The sequence below is a fragment of the Columba livia genome, chromosome 2 (genome assembly GCF_036013475.1).
Source record: "Columba livia isolate bColLiv1 breed racing homer chromosome 2, bColLiv1.pat.W.v2, whole genome shotgun sequence".
Classification (NCBI taxonomy): Eukaryota; Metazoa; Chordata; class Aves; order Columbiformes; family Columbidae; genus Columba; species Columba livia.
The window spans coordinates 7,642,307-7,657,298 of record NC_088603.1 but is presented as its reverse complement, the minus strand read 5'-3'; the positions used below and the strand labels follow the sequence as shown (position 1 = coordinate 7,657,298).

At 46.7% G+C, this 14,992-nt stretch overlaps 1 protein-coding gene and 1 long non-coding RNA gene across 10 annotated transcripts in view; one reads left to right on the top strand and one right to left on the bottom strand.

The window, feature by feature from the left end:
- The window catches only part of PRKAG2 (protein kinase AMP-activated non-catalytic subunit gamma 2), a 234,603-nt gene that overhangs the window by 145,323 nt on the left and 74,288 nt on the right, over positions 1-14,992 (top strand). The window lies entirely within an intron of this gene.
- Positions 1,138-14,992, bottom strand: part of LOC110366209 (uncharacterized) — a 35,988-nt gene continuing 22,133 nt past the window's right edge. Inside the window, exon 3 of the long non-coding RNA XR_010470870.1 lies at positions 1,138-4,475. This is a non-coding gene — a long non-coding RNA (uncharacterized LOC110366209). The remainder of the gene's footprint in view (positions 4,476-14,992) is intronic.

Below are 14,992 nucleotides of genomic sequence, written 5' to 3'. Positions count from 1 at the left end.
GCGCCGGCTCACGCGTAAGTGATGCTGCCGGTCGCAGGGAGGGCGATGGGGACGATGCTGCATCCTTCCCCAGCAAACCAAGGGAGCAGAAGCGCTGGGATGCTCCCAGGAGAGGGGAAGGAGGAGGTTTGTTAGCACAGTCCAGTAATCCCCACGGGAATACAGGAGGATGTAGCGAAGTCAGCATTTTCAGCACAAATTGACACTGTAATCTTCACGAGGGAATGAAATCCCCCTAAGGACAGCACCTGGCTCCCAGCAAGGTCCCCCTCTCTGCTACTGATGCCATCAAAGGCACCTGTTTTCTGCCAGTGTAATTGCATCATTATTTCCAAACTGAGTCCTGAATTTGGGTCCTGTTCATGGGGTGTTGGAGGAGTTGTCAGCAGACAAGGAGGAGGGACGGGGAAGGGAAGAACTGGGCAGAGCGCAGCTCGGGAGAAAGGGGGAACAGTAAAAAGCAGCAGGAAAAGACGTCCCTGTCCTCAGCATCATCACTCCATAAGGAGGAAGGGAAGTCTTCTGGGAGCCAGAGAAAGCCCTCGGCTAAAGGTTTCAGATCTGCCTCAAAGGTCTCACAGAGCTGAGTAACGGAGGGATGAAGTGGCCATGGATGGCTGTGAATATGGAGGTGTTTCCTGCACCCTTTGCTTCATATATATTGCTGGCAGAAAGTTTCCTTGTGTTCAGCCCACGCTTCTCCTGTCTTGGTTTAATTTAATTTTGGTAAATCCCCTGTGTCAGTCAAACCAAATGTCTCCAAGCGCGAGGGAGGAAAGCCGACAGCTCCTTGGGAAAGGGGAGGAGGAGAGGAAGGAGATCGAGGGAAAGGACTGAACCAGTTTTCTTTGATCACGTTGTGGCATGTGACGGGGAATCACAGGGTCCCCGGTTGCGTGTCCCCCTGACAGCAACCATCCACATGTCTGTCACACTCTGACACTGGATCTGCAGCAACTGTTGCTTTGGCATGTATTTATCATCAGCGGTGTTGAAAACAGAGCCAGAGCAAAATGTCATTAAGACTTCAGCTCGGTTATGAAATGGAAAAGGATTTGTCAACGTGAATGAAAACAATGTGGTATGTATTTTTTTTCAGCACAGGTTTGGGATATTTTCTTAAGGATTTTGGTTGATTTCAGGTGACTGATCAAAGGAACGAAACAAAATGCAGTTACCAATGTGTTCTCTTCTTTTTGCATGGATTTATTTCCACCCATCCCTTGCACACTGCCATAGTACCTAGGTGTGCGGTGGCCGGGAGCACCTTCACCACTGGTAGGACACAGGACATGGGGCAGCAAGGTCATTGATTAGTGCCCTTGTGTCTCAACAATGACAAAGTTACATAATTATGTCCAGGAGGGATCTTTCTAATTGCTGAGGGACCAGCACAGATTTTGCCTTGTTGTCCTTGGCCGTTTTGGTGGCTCAGCCCGCTGGGGTTATCGCCTCTTTGTTTCCGCAGCGCTCCCCTCCTCCTGCGGCCAGCTGTGCCCCAGCCCCACATCCAGCTCCCATTATTTTCCTTCACACTAAATAGTTTTGATTCCCCGTCAGAGCCCTTTGAGTTCATTTGCGGCTTTGTTTGCTGAGATGAAGCAATGCACTCGGAGCACAGAGTAACACAAATAATCCTCATTTTGGGGAAACTGTCCCCTGACTCGTGAACTTTCAACCTTCCCGCTCTGCCCCAGCGACTCGGCATCAGCAGCTCCTGGCTCTTCTTGCTTTAAACCTCCTGCCACTCTTGCTGTTACCGTGCTTGGGTGGAACTGTATTTGCTAGTTTTAACCCTGTGAAGTTTCCAGTCTGCTCGGAAGGTGCTTTCACTTGAACTCCAGAACTTTCTGGGGTGGCAGAACCTGGCACAATCTGTGCTTTGGAGCAGCGCTGAGCTCTCCTTTTGCATCATCGAGATGGACAGGGCTGATGCCAACGCCGTCAGAGATCCCACACGTGGCCCTACATAGTGTGAATACCTTGGGTAGGAGCTCTACAAGGCCAGTGTCCAGCCATGTGATGGCCCAGAGGCCTCAGCTGGCCCGCGCTGGCGTTCAGCTTGTACCGACCGTGGTCCAGCACCGATACAGCTGAGCTGTTCCAAGCTGGACCCAGTCAAGTTCAACAGAACTTCAGGGTGATGCTTCATGTTTGATTCTGCATCAAGAAAAAAGCGTCTGCTAAATACCAGCTAGCTTGCACAAAACAGTGATTGAACTGCTTTTACACTAATGAAAATTTGGTGGCTTATATCTGTTTAATCAATGCAATAGTTATTAAATAATAACAATAATAATAATAATAATAACTTCTCGAGGCCACAGCTTTACAGTATGTTAGAACATGTGGTGCAAATTAGCTGCTGAAGCTCCTTGATGTGACCCTGCAAGGATAAATCATAGGGAAACATTTGTAAAGCCGTGAGTGTTATTCAGTGATAAACTGTCCTCTCTTGAAAGGAGAACGTTGAGCTTCCTGATGTTCTTTGCAGTCAGTCTGATGGTAGGAGTTAAGGATGGCAGCTTAATGCTGTCTCTGCAGTGTCATCTTCTGCTTTTCTGGAGGTGTCAGGAACGTAATCGGCTGTCAGGAATTAAATATAAAAAAAAAAAGGTTCAGAAGAGCAAAGGATGTGGTTTTCTTGGCAAGAAGAGTCTCCTCCTCTTGCGTCCTCTGGATCTGGACTGGAAGGACTCCAGACACCAGTGCTCTTTCATGACTGGTTTTTGCAAGACCTGGCTCAGGGTGAGACATCAGCCACAAACCCTTATCTAGATGACTCTCTAAAACCAGCTGGTCTTTCACTACTGATGGATTCTTTTGTGTTGAGCAGAAGCAGATGACTCCCAGCATCAAATGCAGTTTCACCAATATTCAGTGAACTGGGGTAAGACACAGCAATTTACTGCTTGCAGAAGCGCCTGGAAACGTGTCACGGTGTGTTTGTGGAAGCAGATTCCATCGAAATGGCTTTCTGAACAGGGTGCTGGGTATCTGGGAGATGTGCGGGGACTGGGGTAGTGATGCTCTCGGCCAAAGCTGCCCGTGCTTCGAGGAACAGGTTGCAGCTCTGCCTTGCTTTAACAACTGAGAACAAGCAGCTTCCCAGTGCCATAGTTACTTGTTAAAAGGAGAAAACAGCTCATCATTTATTTTCAGAAATGAGGTCAAAACAACGCAGCTGGGGAGGGAAGTGACTGGCACGGCGGGTTGGTAATGAGATACAAAGCCTTTCCCTGCGAGGTTAAATCCAGCTTCAGTCAGCAGCGACTGAAATCTTTTATCATTTGACAGTTGTTCACCGTGGCCTTTGCGGTGTTGGCTTTGCTCCCTGACGTCTGAGTCAGGACTTGCACAACCAGCACCCTGCCCGGGGCGTCCCACGGACCTGCCCGGGGGACAGGGTGGGTGAGCAGGGGGACGCCCGCTCCTCTGGCCGGGATCACGCTTGTCCTGTGAAGAGGCCTCCTGTTCTTCAAAAGGTTTGAGGTTGAACATTCTTCATGGTTGGAAGCCATGAACCGCGTCTGTTTCCAGCTGTGTCGGTGGACAGGGCGGTGGGGTGGAGGTCAGAGCTGTCAGCACTGGAGCAGCTCTGCCGGGGCCGCTGCAGCAGCCTCACTGGTCCTGACTGGTGGAGCCGTCCCTTTCCCAGGAGGTCTGGTCCTGCCCTCGGTTCCCTCCTCTCAGCCTCCTATGAAGCCGCTCTCCATGTCTGCCCCTGTGTGCACAGATTCCGGAGGGTTTAAAGCCTTAAATAAAAGGGCAGAGGTGTGTTCTGTACACTTCTTTTCCTTCATCATTGTAGAATTACAGAATACAGTAGGGCAGACAATCGGATCCCTGCCCACAGGCTGGTCTGTAATGCAGAGCTGTTTCTAGGAATGGGTGTAGCCTTCTTACTGATCCATCTAGGGAAGGAGATGCTGAGGTCAGATATTTAAAGCCTGTCCATGCTTTTCTTCTCTGGCGTGTTAACTGGTCGGAATTGTTCCCGCTTTTTCCTCTTGCAGTATATTAACATTCATATTGTAGACTTTGTCTGCATCTCTTATGTCCAGGCTTTCAGATGTTGTGTTGTCCTTTTCAAAGAGGTAGCGAACTTCAAGGCAGGGCCTTGGCAAATGTGCATCCCTGGAGATGCACGGAGCTTTTGCACGATGTAGTGGAAGCACCAAGCGCTCTGTTCACCTTTATGTGGTTTTTATGGCCACCGGATTTGCCTGGCTTCTGCAGTTTGAAGCCTGCTGGTCCTCTGGGTTTATCGCTTTGCTGTCTGTATGTGAACAGACATGGCTCAGCCTCCCCGAGTCTGAAGACTGAAGTGATGGCTGTGAAATCTCTACCCTGCATTAGAGCATTAACTTGAGCAGGAAATGAGGGCAGCTGGAGTGTCAGTGTGAACTGCCTGTCCACAGCTGACTCTGATGTGCCGGAGTGAGACCAGAGTCTCCAGGGACTTGGGGAGACACCTGCAAAAGGATGAGAATTGGGGTAAAGGGGGAAAGGCAGAATGAAAGGGCAAAGGTGGATCTGCTTAATCAATCACGTTTCCCACTGAGGGAGGTGTCTGGCGTGAAGGTGTCCCCTGCTCCAAAGAGTGCTGTTTGGGTACTCGCTCTCCACATGCTGAGTCCTTTTGGCTCCTACCGCTTTCACACGCTTTCCCGCAGGGTGACAACTCCGAGGAGCAGAGCAAGCCAGGAATGTGACTGCTGTCATGTGCTGGGGGCACGGCGTCACAGCAGCCGGGACAGGCCCTGGGGCGAAGCTGGGCTTGGGTGACAAGGGAGGGGAAGGATTTCCTGGAGAGGAAAACTGCCTGGAAAATGTAAGCGTGCTCTGCCAAAGGGCACTGGTGCTCCTGCCTGCCAGGCGCTCGCGGCACCGCTGAGCCGGCTGGTGAGAGGAGGCTGCAGCTGCAGCCCGCGGTACAGCCGGCAAAAGGAGCCACCCCCTGTGCAGGTGCGCTGGTGAGGGCGCAAGTGGATGAGGAAGGTTTAAATCAGCTTGCAAACAGAAGGCGAAACAACTAGAAAAAAGGAAATGTGTGAGGAATTCCTCAGATTTCTTTTAATAGCGTCAGTCTCCAGTGGACTTGAAGTGGAGTGTTAGATTTGATATTTTTAGAGGGAAGCATAAAGAGGAGATGCGTGGTCTGCAGAAGGAGACAGATCAAGAGCCAAGAAAGCATATGTGGATGGGAAGGCATGAGCCATCATGTAGTTGACACAGAAATATCAGAAATGTGTGTGGTAAATGACAGTAGAGATGTAAAATCAGACCAGGTGTTGGTTGATCCAGTGCAGTGGAGCTTAGTCCCTTCCCATGAGTATGAATTTTACCCTTGGGCAGGTGAGAATAATAAGATGATGGAATTTAAGCGGACCTCCAGAACAGCAGGATCATTAAATATCCCAGGGTGAGCAATGGTTCATGTCATGGGAGTGATATTTATCCAGGTATGTGTTTAAAGTTCCCTTTATGCTTCTGTTAACAAATCAGGGATTTATTTCTGGCTGAACTCTTCCATCAAGCAGGACGGGACTGCGTGCTCATGGCCCAGCATGCTGGCTGGCTGTGTTTGACTTGCACAATTGCGGCAACACCAGCATCTAAAACTTCGTCGATGTACATTCTAGTACACCTTGGGTAGCCTCTTGGGGTACCTCCTGGCTCCTCCCTGAAGTTTTGAGGTACAGATGTGATAATGTTGTTCTTCAGCCTCATTTAATTGGTGGGTATCATGACAGTCCTTACGTTACTGGTAGGAGTGTGCCGAATCACAGCGAGAGGACGGGGCTTCATTTGATTTTAATCTTACCCAGCTTCTGTGCTCGGAGAAGAAAACAGGATGGTAACTGATTCTTCATATATGGGAAGCATGGACTTGCCAGTGGTAGATAAGTACATCCCAATTCAGGGCATATTTTAAGTCTTCTGATATAGCTGTGGTTTCACCATATGGTTGTGCAGCTGCCGCTTCCCTTTTTTTCTCCCTTGTGCCCTCAACCAGATCCCAGATGGACAACTCTGTTCACAGCAGCTAGAAGAACTTGGGCTGTAGTTTTCTACACACCTCGAGTGGTACAAACCAGCGGTGTCACTGCACAAAGTGATTCCGCTCCCTTCCCACCCCCTTTCTCGCTGCCCTCGTACTCGTGCCAGGACGAGTGTTTGTTCTGCATCGGGAAACCATTCCAAATTCAAACTAACCTGAAGGACAGAGACGGGGGTTAGTTGTAATCTACATCACTTAGAGATCTAGTTGTGAAAGGCAGAAGAAAGCCGGTGTTGTTTGGGTTATTTCATGGTTGGTGTCTAGAGAAAGAAGCCGTTTACTGCACTGATGTTCAGATAAAAGCGTGATCCAATACCAGTGAAGGAAATGGAAATTATGCTACCAAGCTGCATAAGGAGCAGGAGCAGACCCATAGCAATTTATTTTCAATCAAACAAGAGCCATGAAGTCATTAGCTATTTCTTCAGAAGGCTTTGGTAGGTGCGCTGGAGAGCACCGTGTCATCTCTGCTGCGCCATATGCGCACAAAAGATTAATTCCCAGGTTAGCGAGATAAGAATGACGATGAGACAGAAGTCTGAGTCAGACACAGCGGGGAGAGGCGAACGCCACGGGCTGAAGCAGAGCCGGGACTCCTGGTGAATTTTGAAAAGAGCTGGAATGAGGGAGATTTTTTGTTCCTTTATTAAGAGAAGAACAGAGGGTTTGAAAAACATGAATTTCAGAAGCAGAGAAATTGCAAATCACGGCTTCGCTCTCTAGCCACAGCTTTCCCAAGGATTTGGAGGACTTCGCAAATATTTAATTACTCTCACCTCAGTGCCCTTGTAAGCATTGCAGAAAATAAACAAAAGTAAACTGTGCTGCGAGACTCACGGTCCTGTCATAACTCTGATACCTTTGCTGGCACCTCTAGAGCTATTTTCTTCATTGTGAGAGTAGGGAACTGCGGTTAATATCATCTGAGAAATGAAATTGCTATTGTGAACCTCCGCCGGGCGCAGCCCAGACTCTCTCTGCAGGACGTTCCCCAGCCCCGGCCCCGCACGCATACGCTGTAAATGGGTATCCCGGTGCTTTCTATGCGCATTAATATTCCGTCTGTCACTTACACAGAGAGTAGATGTACCATGCAGATGAAATCACCCGTAGTGATTTCAGTGGGGTTCTGCAGGCTCGGATTTAGACTGTTCTTTTCCTTAACCTGGGACACTAATGACATATTTGTGTTGGGTTTTTCGGTGGGTTTTGTTGTTGTTGATTGGTTGGTTTGTTTTGGTTTGAGTTTCCACAGGGTGTTCTTCTGTTTTAGCAGAAATAAGGTACATGGTTAAGGCACTGATTTAGACCAAGCAAGCTCAGAAAATCTTTGCCTCAGTTCTCTCATTTTACATTTACGATGGATGAGCATTTTATACATCTTAGGAGCAGCAACAACTCGCTCCATTCTGCAACCGCCGCCCCCAACCCAAGCAGCTGCTTTTGAAACACTGACATTTAGCGCAGTGATTGAGATCTGTAAGTGTGAAATTAAGCCTCAGAACAAGCAAGTAATTACTTCTAAACTTGTCTTTATACACTGTGCATAAAACATTCCCCCTCCTGCCTTTATGCCCTTAATTTTCCTCCTCTTTGCCTGTCGAAATGTAAACCTTTCAGGTCAGGGCCTGTGTTATCTTTTATGTTTGTGAAGCACATTACACACAGTGGCAAAACGCAAACGATGACGACAAAGGCGGTTTGGAAGTTTAGCCGTGCAAAAGCAGAGGAGAGCGTGGGGACAGAAAGCCATTATCACAGCCTCTAGCAGAGCGACAGACAGACAGACAGGGCTGGACACTGAAGTGTCACCAAAGGCAGTTTGTGGCTTTCGGGGATGGCAGGAGAGCATTTAGCCCAGCTGGGCTCAAACCAGCAGAGAAACCCTAGAAGAGCTGTTAAATCTTTGCTTTAGCAAACAGGCATCTTGGCTAAAACAGAAAACAAGTTATTTGGTGAAAGCCTCTGAGCACACGGTGCAGGCGGCAGTGCCAGGTGGTGTGTGGACGCTGCAGGCATTGTTCCTCCGGCAGCCGGCCCTGACCAGCACGTACCGGCAACCATGTGAACCTCTGCCATGTGATGCCGTACTGTGCCGGCCAACGTGCCGATACGGGCCGGGGACTCGGAGGAGACTGTTCTTTCAGCAGCTACCGGGATGTCGATAAGCGCCAACTGCTGCACGTGGCTTATTTGCATGGATCGGCTTACGCTCGTCAGTCATCTGGTTCGGGTCGGGAAAAGAAACTCGGGGTTTGCACAGATGTCGCGTGTCTTTCAAGCGTGGTTTGAATGAAGAGGGGTGATGATTTTCATTTTAGCAGCTTTTTATATGGTATCGTAGTACTGCACCGTTAGCGTTTGTTATAACCCGCAGTTACCCCCAGGCAGCAGCTGTTGAATGTCATATCCCATTTTCGGCAGGTGTGGCTTTGTGTCCAGCAGGAGCCCTTTGGAAGGTGCCACCCTTCAGCCTCCTCCGGCTCTGCCGTCAGTGGTAGGATTGAAAGTTTGCCAGACGATTCAGAAAGTGAAACGCTGATATTTGCAAGCTGCTCGAGCCCGTGCTCTGCGGGAGGGGGTGCACGGGACGATAAAACAGTCTTTGCTCACGTGTGCATCTCCTAGAGACGCACACCCAAAACTCCTCCCTCTGCTTCTTGTGGTTCTGCATGACGTTTTCCCATCATGGTGGTACCTGCTGAGGGTCACTGGTAATATCTGACTCCTCTCATTGGCACTTGAGCTGGCAAGGTGCACGGTGCCTGTTTTCTGACACAGAAAACACATGGCTTGTCTGGTGAACTCTTGGTGCTGAGTCTCCTAATATAATTAACATACCCAGCTAATTGCTTGTGCCTGGCTCAGGCAGCTATTCAGTAGCTACCTCAACCAGGACCCCTTCATTTATCACTCGTCAGGCTGTCAAGCAGCAGTGGAACCTACATTTGGCTGTCTCAAACACAAAACAAACAAAACAAACCCCAAACCAACAAAAAATGAGCCATTCTTTGCCATCAAGCTCATGACTGATATTCATTTCTTTGTTATGAATTATTTGCCCGTGGTATTCTCTCCAGTATTTGCAAGACAAAGGAGAAGGGGTGGCAGAAAATTGGAGTTAGAAGCCAGGTGGGGACCTTCCTGCCAATGAGAACTAGAAAAATCCCATTGGGAGGGATGCTGTGTGCAGGGTTCCTGCTCTCTGCTGGCTGTATTTGGATCCCATGTATTTGTTGTTTTAAAAGCAACAAATTCTTAATTGTATACATCTCTGGATCCTATATAGTGCTTCCTGCAGCTTTCCTATCACCCAGGTTCACAGCCCTTGGCAGCCACCTCTCTCCTGACCATCGAGTCAGCTCATGTATTCCGATAGAAATTTGGAAGCCTGTGGCCGGGAGCCTGTCACACACATCAGCCAGACGACAACTGCTCCGGTACCATCTCCAGAGCCTCACAGTGCGCTTCCAAAAGGCAAAACAACACAAAACCCAGACCTGCAAAGCCTGAGGCAGGAGGTGCAGCCTGCTCGCGGTTGGAAAAGCTCCTCTTAGGACATGAAATACTATTTCAGTTCTGTTTGATAAGCCACGCTGACATAACGTGCCAAGCCTTCGCAGATTTTTCCGGTACATTTGACACACGTGAGATAACTAATGTCCAGTTCTGGGCAGGGTAGGAGAGGACCTGTCTGATGAGCGGCCTTGAGATCTTCAGAAAGACATTCTCAAAACTTTACTAATTAAACTCTTCAGAAGCTCCTGACTTTCTCAGTTTTACGAGGAAAAGCTGTTACATCGCAGATCCCACAGATGGTTGTTCAGGCACATAAAGAAACCACGAGCAGAGGAGGATGGGCTGAGTCCTGGAAACGGATACGGCTTTGCCCGAGGTTTTACAAAGCGAAATAGCTTCTAAAGCACGTGTTGGTGCTTTCAGGTTCAGCTGCTTCTGTGGCCGAGACCACTTAAGGAGTGGTTTCCTCTGCTATGTTTGAACTAAAGAAATTTGACTTTTACTGCAAAAATATACATTTCCCTGTGAAACTTGTCAGAGAGCACAACATTTTTAATGACTTAAAGGGTGTATTTTACTCTTCCTATTATTAATTAAAAAATCTGAAAGATGTTTTTGGCAACAAGTAAACTTCCCATTGAATGCTGTACCAGCTACATGACAAGCCACGGGGCTGCTTCAATAGGACCGAAACAAATCTGCTTTATAATGCAGGGAGGAGAGATGCTGCTCAGGAGGAACCAGGGGGCTTGGATGGGGAACTGGAAGGCCTGGCCATTATAGGGGCGATGGTATAGGTTATATGGTTGCAGATACAGGCTCTATGTTAAACAGTAGAAGCTGTAGTTCTTGTAGGGTGGGAGGTATCCTGAACTGGTGTGTAAGTGAAAATGCTGGATACAGCAGGACATTTCTTAGGCAGTATCTAGCATAGTTTTTGGTACAATAACTCTTAAGATCGCTTTTCAGGCTTAATTTTATTTATATTTTTTTAACTTACAACACTTAGTGTCAATATCCCCGGTTCTATTTGAACAGCAACAGCCAGCAGCCATTTACCTGCTTCTGGGTTCACAGTTTTACCACCATTAAGTGGCATTAAACTTAATTTCACGTAATTTGCATCAATTTGCTCGCATGTCATAATTAGCATAGCATTGTGTCTGAAGAGTGAATCAGCTTAAAGAACAGCCGGCTCAACTCAGATTCACTTGTGCTGCCGACTGCTTAAAATTCAGCGGCCGCAGCCGGTCGCCTTCTCTGTTTTCTGCCAGCCCAAGAATGGAAATGAAAGGACAGTGTTGTCCTGGGGAGGAACCGGACAAAAAGTGTCACAAAGCGCCCCACTGCACATGGAAATCCCTTTTTTGGTTTTTTTTTTTCTTTTTCTGTGAAGTTTCAGTCTAAATGGTAAATGAACATGTCCCTATGGAAAGCTATTTTAGCAACAGCTTTATGTGTTAGCAATGGCATTATCTGCTTGATTAAGTACAGGATGAGAGAATACTGAAGTGTGTTTCCTAGGAAGAGTTAAAATGCAAAAGTGATTTATTTTTCATGGCCAGTAACTCTCACCAGTTTTAGCAACTTCATCTTAAGCGCATAAATACAAAAATACAGTTTGAGAGCAGCCTTTGGGCCCTCAGGAGGGGACTGTGACTCTATTCCAAACCACCCAGAGCCGCCTTTTGTCCAGGAGCATCAGCACATCCCTGAAATCCCCAGCAGCAGCATCTGTGGGCAGGTGACTCAAAGGTTTATGGGGTCTGGGGCTGTTTTCCTTTCTGGAAAAGGGCTGATAGAACGGGGCGGCTTTGGCAGGAATCGCTGGGCTGTGAGCATCCTTCCTCCCGTGTACCACCAGATGCATCCTGCCAGGTCAGGCATGAAATGCAGGTGACAGAAGTAACGGTGGGTGTCACCCGGGGGATGCAGGAAATTTAGGAGGTCAGTCACCCTTCCTCCCGTGGGAGCACACGGCTGACAACGTAGCGCTTCGTCCTTTCCTGTTATGTATCTGCAAAGGGCTGGTTTGGATCTGAATGCCCAAGTAGGTGGGTGGAGAAGTGAATTCTGTGCAAAATAAGGGCTTTATTTAAAAGAAATAATTGCAAATACCTGGAGAAACGAGCAAAGATAACAACATCATTTTTGCATGTTTGTGACCGGCTAAATACCAGTTAGTGTTGCATGCTAACTGGGCCAGAGCTGAGGGCTCTGCTGGAGCAGCAGCACTTTCTTGGGGCTCTTGCATCCAACCCGTGATCACAGAACAGAATCATAGAATCATTTCAATTGGAAGAGACCCTCAGGATCGAGTCCAGCCATAACCTAAACTAACCCTAGCACTAAACCACATCCCTTGGAACCTCGTCGAAACACGAGGAGACGTGCGGGCAGATCCAGCTGAAGCAGTAATGAATCAGAATGAAGCAAAATTCTTGGACTGTTCAAGAACTGGACAGGGATGATCAATAGGAAACTGGACAAAACCTTTTGTTAGCCAGTGACACAGTAACTGATCTGCTAGATTCTTTCTAAAAATCTTGTTTTATGTTATGGAAAAGGGAAGAGCAATTTAGTTTCCTAACATGAAAATATCACATTTCATTATGCATGTCATTGTCTAATGAAATAACATTAGCATAAGAGATAGTTACTTGCCATATCAGTTCATCTTGTTAGCAGAACCAGTAGAGTCTGCAGCCAATCTCAAAGGTTGTTTCTTGTCCAAAATCCTTGGTACTACTGGGTTTTTTCAGGTTAATTACAGGAGACTCTAGAATTGTTGGCTAGTTGTCGCTGCTTAATTGTTTTATGCGAACTTTCTCCAAAATAAAATGCTTTCAGCCATGGGATAGAGCTGTATCTTGTGTCTTCAATTGACATATTTCATAGCAGAACAGGTCAGCTACTGCACATATATATAACTATATATTTACACCAATGCTGCCTATTTAGACAGTAGTCCAATAGGATTAACGTTAATACAAAGTTATGTCACTTCTGAATTGATTTTGGTCTAGGGATGTGTTACAGATTTCATTCTGCTATGTGGTGGGCTTTTATAAAACTCTTTGTAAGGATGTTGAGCTCTATCAGAGCAGCCAAAAGTCTTTTGTTTTAATAGTCATAAAAATATTCAACATTTCCTGTGGCGTTATTCCTTCAATCTCAGTATTGTACAAATGTAAATAACATGGATGCCACAATAATGCTATGAGGTTGGCTTTTAAATACCAAAGACTGAAAAGCTTAATTACAATATTAAACCCAATTCCCTGCAAAAATGATGACATTTTTCCCTCTACTTCTGTGCAGAAACTGAGCTACAGAAAAACTGAATCTCAAATGTGTGATGGTGTGTGTGTGTCTCGGGTTGAGCACTTGATGTTTTAACTGTTGAAACAGACGGTTCTGCTCCCAGGGAAGTTGCTGGAGTCACAGATGCTCATCGTCCATACAAACCCAAGCCAAGGGGCCAAGGCTGGCATCCAAAAGGAGACTCAGCAGTAGTGAATGTTCTTATAAAATGGAATCCACGCTGTCTGTCCTGGCTGTGCTGCTCCACATCTACAGTGAGGCGGCAACAGCTTTCACAGGGTGTCAGAGATGTTACTCCCTTGGTCTCCTTTGGTCCACATCTCCCGTGTCCTAGAGATGTCCTCCACACGTGGCAGGCCAGCCTTGGTAGGACGGTGAATCTGTGGTTTCCTTACGTCTGGTAAAAGCTCTTCTGGTAGAGCTTGTTGATGCTGGAAATGGGTTTTGTAGACTTGCTGAATACATCAGCACACAATGAATTCATCCCAGCAGCAGGACTTTAACATCTAATGGTGGTTTTCTCCCTTTTAGTGGTTTTACATTTGCATCGATTACAGCTGCCATCCACCTCAAACCCCAGTCTGAGTGCTCAGGAAACATTTGTACATCCATAAAAACTCAGAGGAGCATCTTCCCCAGAACTGTTTACCTAAATTTCTCTGTAAGCACAAACTGCACAGGCACGTTAGGTGGTGTTTTAATCTTTCAGGATGTAGAACGATCTCCAGTCCCACCGAAATCAGCAGAAGTTGAGGACATTCAAAATACCAGCGTTATTCTTCTTGCCTCACCCCGTGAAGCAGCATTTTATCTGCCCACAACAGCCAGTCTGCAGTGGATCTGTGGTTATTGCTGCAGGTCACTGAATGAAATGGAATTAAAGTCCCTGGAGGGGAGCTGCAGTTCTGAAAAGGACTGAGTAGGGGGTCCTTTTTGTCTCCAGCAAAGCTAAACTTTTTCAGTGAGAGTTAGGATTTTATTTTAAAGAAATAAATACATTATACTGCACCACTTCAAATAAAACACATTAAAGCCTATTGTGTTGTAGGTTTCTGGATGAGAGATTCTGTTCTCTTAAGTCTCTCCATATATAAAAGCCATCAAGAAAGGTCGTTTTTTATTAAGAATGATAGCTAAACAGTTACTTAATTCCTCGTTGATTCTGTTATTTATAAGATATGGTAACTCTTCCCCAGATATGTCAGGATTCATAGTTTCTTCATAGATTCCCTTCCTGAGCTGCTGGATTTCTAGTCTTCTGCATCTAGCAACTTAGTCATTGCTGCGTTTTATTCTTACTTGCCATCAATACAAAGATTTCTTTGAAAATTCCATCTGCGAGGTAAAACGTGACGCTGAAAGGTAATGAGTGTAAAGGGAGTTGTACAAATGCACTTTACCCCGGATTGCAAGGAAGGGCCCGTGGAGGCTGCGTGTCCACCGATGGAAAGCCTTTGAATGGAAAAAAAGCTCTGGTGGAGCTTTGAAAGCTCACACTGAGGAGATGAGCTGGACTTGTCATGAAGGTGCATTATCATGTTCTCAAACTCTTGTTTGAATGGCTTGGGATTTTATGCATGTTAAATGCTGACTTATCTGCTCCCTTTCAATGGACCCGAGTCCCCTCTGGACTAACTGATCATCTGCACAAATGTCTGGAAGTGCAAGTGAACCAAATTCAGAGATCATAGAGGTGCCTGCAGCCCACTTAAAAATATGTAGCTCTGTTCAGCCTCTCAGTTTTTATGCATTTAGGTCTGTCCTGATTTGTGCTGGCATGAGAGAGCCATCCTTTGTTCACTGACACATATATAGATATAACAAGAAACACAGATGTTGTAACTTGGAGTTTTCTAGTTGGATATGGATGCCTGCTGGTTCTTAAATGGAAAATAAATATGGCTTAAACAATCTGTTTTATCACAATTCAGAACTGCCCTGCGAATGTAACCTAAAATACAGCTGGGATAGATACATGTGTCAAATACAAACAGGATGCTCGCAAGAGAAAGGATCTGCTGCTGATACTGATTTTCAGCAAAAGATGTGAACAAACTTTCTCCTCAAAGGCCACCGAAAACAATT